The sequence below is a fragment of the Pseudorca crassidens genome, unplaced genomic scaffold (genome assembly GCF_039906515.1).
Source record: "Pseudorca crassidens isolate mPseCra1 unplaced genomic scaffold, mPseCra1.hap1 Scaffold_135, whole genome shotgun sequence".
NCBI classification, from domain to species: Eukaryota; Metazoa; Chordata; class Mammalia; order Artiodactyla; family Delphinidae; genus Pseudorca; species Pseudorca crassidens.
The window spans coordinates 35,001-40,263 of record NW_027136062.1 but is presented as its reverse complement, the minus strand read 5'-3'; positions in this window follow the sequence as shown (position 1 = coordinate 40,263).

Sequence of the window (5,263 nt, the reverse complement as noted above, 5' to 3'; positions counted from 1 at the left end):
TCTCTCTGTCTCTCTCTGTCTCAGTGTCTCTGCCTCTGTCTCTGTCTCTCTCTGTCTCTCTCTCTCTCTCTCTCTCCCCCCCTCCATATATACATATACATATATATACATACATACATGTATATACATATACCTACATACGTGTGTGTGTGTGTATATGTATATATATGTGTATATATATATATATATATATATATATATATATATATATATAAAGGTATTTTACGTAGGGTTTTTTTTTTTTTCACATTCTTTTCTCTCATAGGTTTATTACAAAGTATTGAGTAGAGTTTCCTGTGCTATATAGTAGGAGGCGCTTGCTTGTTGATTACCGATTTTATGTACAGTCATGTGTACATGGTCATCCCAACCCCCTAAGTTATCCCCCGCTTCCCCAATCCGTCCTACTTTACACAAGTAGTCATACACATTATCATCCTGTTCATCAGTTCATTCAATCCCGTGTAAGTCATCCTTGTTCTACTTGGAGTCCAGTCTTTCCATCGGTTCTGCCGACCTTGCCTGATGATCGAGCGTGACTGGACGAGTGACGGTTCCAAAAAGTTTGCAAGAGCTTCTGTGAAGGATTGTAGGATTTGCCCAGCGAAGCGGGTGCCGTGATCTGATCACAGGGGAGGCTGTGGAAGGTAGACCCCAAGTGGCAAACACATTTTGTTTTTTTAACAGTCTCTGTGCCACGGTGAGGACATCAGGCTTGCAGTGAGTGAGGGAAGACTTCAACCCACACGGAAGACATACCTACGGCCACAAGAATGTTTGGATGACCCCTACTAAGTGGCAGTGGAATGAAGTCCAGTGGCTGGGGTTCAGAGGGTCCAGAGAGAGGAGGTTTTCTTTCCAGAGAGAAAAATAGTTCCCACCCCACCCCCCCCCCCCCAGGGTTACAAGCATGACAGGTCAGACGTTGCCGGTAGACTGTAGAAATCTTCCCGCCAATGTCTATGTACAATTGGGGTCATCTTCAAGGCACCATGGGTGGGTGAAGGAATGCAAGGTGGAGTGTGGGGGTGGGGGAGGGGGGAGGTTGGCCAGGGAGTAACCAACCGGCCGGGCCGCCGTCTCCCGTCTGCCATAGCCCCGACCGGCTGTTGACAGGACAGAATGGACTCGATCCACGTGTGCCCCGCCACCCCCACCACCTTTCAACAGGCTGTTGTTGCTGCCTTGGCGTGAACGTCGGTTAGAACACCTCCCTGATACTGGGTTCCGTCCCTTTCGTGTGAGCCTCCATTTTGACGACGACAGACAACCCTTTATGCCAGGGCAGAGAAGACTTCCAGGAAGAAACATCCCATCATGTCTGGAACAGTTAGAACACATCGGTGTACAGACACAAGCCAAAGTAGACTTCACGTTGTTCCTTCCTCTTTGACGACGCTTCCCGTGTCATCGAAGCTCTCCAAGAAACGTACTCAGTTTCATCTCTCTCGTTTCTCAGGAGAGAGAACACATTTTTGGGCTATTTCGAGGGCCCTCTCCTCCTGCATCCTAACTCAAAGTGCGTTCTAAGTCCAAAGGACTTCACCTGTCCTTCAACCGGGGGGCAAGTGTGTCCAAAATATCCAAAAGGTTGTAAAGCACTTAATCGGATATAGGTCACTGTGAAACAGTGCTTCGCTAGCCAGGTCACCGACATCCCAAGGAGAGACTTGCTAGGCAGAGAGAGAAGCTTCTTCTTCAGTTCCGAGCCACACCTGGTTCTTTGAATCTCGAGAGGACTAAGCTGATGTGAGTCCTCCGAGACCTGATAACGGCAACCTAGAAAATAAGTGATGACTTTTGACAAGGCATAAGCTTTTCTTTCTTGCTTCCTTTTCCTTCCTTCCTTCCTTCCTTCCTTCCTTCCTTCCTTCCTTCCTTCCTTCCTTCCTTCCCTCCTTCCTTTCTTCCTTCCTTCCTTCCTTCCTTCCTTCTCTCTCTCTCTCTCTCTCTCTCTCTCTCTCTCTCTCTTTCTTTCTTTCCTTCCTTCTCTCCTTAAAGATAAAGGAAGAAACCTTTCCTAATCTAATCTAATCTCTCATGATGGACAGAGCAGACTGATGAAAGAAAAACCCAAACCCTAAACCCAAACCCAAACCTTGTCCTTTTAACATAGAGAGACAACTAAATTCTATTTTTGCACTTGTTTCACGTTGATACGAAAACTCATTTCTGTCTTTGAATCCATCCTCATCTTATCCAGTCAGTCCTGACCACGGATCCGATTCCTTTCCAAAGACCATTTTCTTCACACACCTTTTCCAATCGTCTGTGCCCATTTTTAGCCTGTCCCTCGTTTTCTTTCTTTTCCATTGAGAAGTGACCACCTTTAGGACTAAAATCTCTTTCTCCTTCCCCCAAACATTATCTGCATATCTTCTACTTTGCCTCCCCACTCCCCCAAAAAAGTCCTCTTCCTACCATGAGGATGGCGACATCAGGTAGCTTGGACCACACACGTTCCGTTCCTTCTTTGGAATGCCTCGTCCTTGGACACTGTCTGTTTTTTTTTTTTTTTTTTTTTTCTTTCTTCAGTCAGTCAGTGAAAGTAAGGAAGCCAACCACAGTGAACAGTGTGAACATGGAATACTTTGTAGAAGTCTAGGCTCCTACCGAGTACACTCTTTCCCTAAAGCACAAGATCTATCTAGGCATGGAACCAAACATGCTCAGTCTCTCCTCCGTAAGAGGTCCAAAGCAGGGAGACCCTTAGACTTGTGGAGCCATGAACATTTCAGTATTTTATCTTATGTGGAGGTGATGTAGACACTCGCTGAGATTTCACCCTGCCAATGGCACTTAGCCAACCTCTAAGCCTAGAGATGACCAGAGATGTTGGAAAGTCTTGAAGTCGGCCTATGGAAAACAATCATTGGGGGGAGAGTTCCCCTTAAACATTCTTATCTCGTTAACATCTATGCCCTCTATTCGTTAGGAGCAGTCCTACTTAGATGATTCGTGAACATTTCATGAGACATGAGGGCGGTTCAGTTCGTCATGGTGTCTACACCTCCCGCCCCCCTCCCCTTTCACGTGAGAGATTTTCTTCCTGATTTCAGAGGGGAGAAGTAAAAGAGAGTCAGAGCGTCCCTCTCGTGGTGTTGTCAGTCTAATTCCAAAACTTCTCTATGCCACGGAGGCACGTTTGGGGGCGGCCTACTCAGGGCCCCAAGACTTTCAAAGTCAAACTCAAGGAGGACGTAAATGTACTTCATGCCACCGAACCCGAACCCGAACCGGTGAACCCGATGGCTTACTAGGAGATGACGTGTCATTGGCCCACCCATTTAAGACACGGAACCAGACACCCTCTCCTCGATGACTCGGAGCAAGTGAGTTCCTGGGGGTGGGGTGGGGTGGGGTGGGGTGGGGTGGGGAGGGTGTCTGTCGGAGAGGGTCCTCTGCTCCAGGTGGGTCCATAAGCACTGCACATGACAGTAGGTGTTCATGGTGTTCTTGGGAAGGAAAGACAGGGAGAATTTTATTTTGAAAAGCTTATCTTCTCACAGCATTTACACTATGAACGATGATGCAACTTCACGGGGGGTGTGCGGGGGCAGTGAAGGCCAGGGAGCCTGGCAACATAGAAGAGCCACGGAGGCTGGCTGTGTGTGACCCCAAGGATGTCCGGCGACTCCTCTCACTTGGGGTGGGGGGTGGGGGGCGGGGGTGGAAGCGGGGGGCGAGATTCCTGTGTGTCTGTCTGCATTCATCAGTCGTGGGAGAGGAAAAACGACGTTCCCTCGACGATCCTTCTGAGTTCTTGCCTGAGAGGCCCCTGTCCCCAAAAGACAGCTCGAGAAGAGAGCGACCCACGGCTGAGGAACGCGTGCACCGTGACCCCCACGCAGGAGAAGCCCAAGCCAGGAGTCACTCGAAAGGGCGGGCTCTGAGCTTGAGCTTCTTCTCGAGGAAGATCTTGGTCCTCCTTTCAGGTCAGGAAGAAGAGGGAGAGGCAGAGCGGCAGAGCGTCCTCGTCGCCCACCCGTCGTTTCTGAAGCGCCTTCAATTCGAACTCATCTGTGTGCCAAAGCGGTCCATTTCGGGGTGCCCTATTCCGGTTCCCTCCCCGCACGGAGAAACATGTTCTGTCCCGATTCACTGAAATGCTCCCAAAGGGCCTTGGTGTGAGGCAGTGGACCTATGCCCATCCTGCCTCCTCTTCAAATCATTTCTACCGATACAGAAGAAGAGACACCACCCCCACCCACCATGGCCTGCCAAAGGCAGTGCAGCAGCTATCCCTGTGGGAGTGGGATCCGGTAGCACGCGAACATCAGTCCAACATCCCTTCCAAATCCATGAGTTCTCATGGAAAATGAGGATGCCCCATGACCGGGGATGGGGGGGAGTGGGGATGGGTGAGGGAGAGGGAGACAGAAAACGAGGAAGGGAGAAAGTGGAGGAGAGGCCAGGAGAGGGAGAGAGAGGAAAAAGAGAGAGGGAGGGAGGGAGGGAGGGAGGGAGGGAGGGAGAGACAGGGAGGGAGAGACAGGGAGGGAGAGACAGGGAGGGACAGGGAGGGAGAGACGGGGGGGGGTGGAGAGAGACAGAGACAGAGAGACAGAGACAGAGAGAGAAGAGAGACAGAGAGACAGAGAGGGAGACAGAGAGAAAGAAAGAGAGGAGGCGGGAAGAAAGGGATAAAGTGGGGGAGGAAGAGCAGGGGTGGGGGAGAGCGCGAGAGCGAGCGCGAGCGCGAGCGCGAGAGCGAGCGCGAGCGCGAGCGCGAGAGAGCGAGCGCGAGAGCGAGAGCGAGCGCGAGAGAGAGAGAGAGAGAGAGAGCGAGAGAGAGAGAGAGAGAGAGAGAGAGAGCAAGAGAGCGAGAGCGAGAGCGAGAGCGAGAGCGAGAGCGAGAGAGAGAGAGAGAGAGAGAGAGAGAGAGAGAGAGAGAGACCGGGAGAAAGAAAGAGACAGCGAGTGGCAGAGACAGAGACAGAGGCGGAGAGTGAGCGACAGGGAGCCAGGTAAAGGAAGGACACAGTGCTTGGGTATCTTCTGAGTGTTCGCACGTGTTTTCTGAGCTATGGAGATCAACATCAGTCCCATGAGAAGAAGAGAATGTGCCAGCCCCAGCCAGCACTGCTTGTCTTTTTGCAGAGATGAGAGTTTTCTAAGTTCGGGGCCCCCAGTGAGGGAAGCCGCCCCTTGTGTTCTGCCCGTGACCCTGATCGGGATGGATGGAGGACGAGGCGACGTGGTTGGGGCTTTCCCCCCTCCCCGCACCCCCCCCCCCAAGTCGGGAACCTCTCTTTCTACCTCT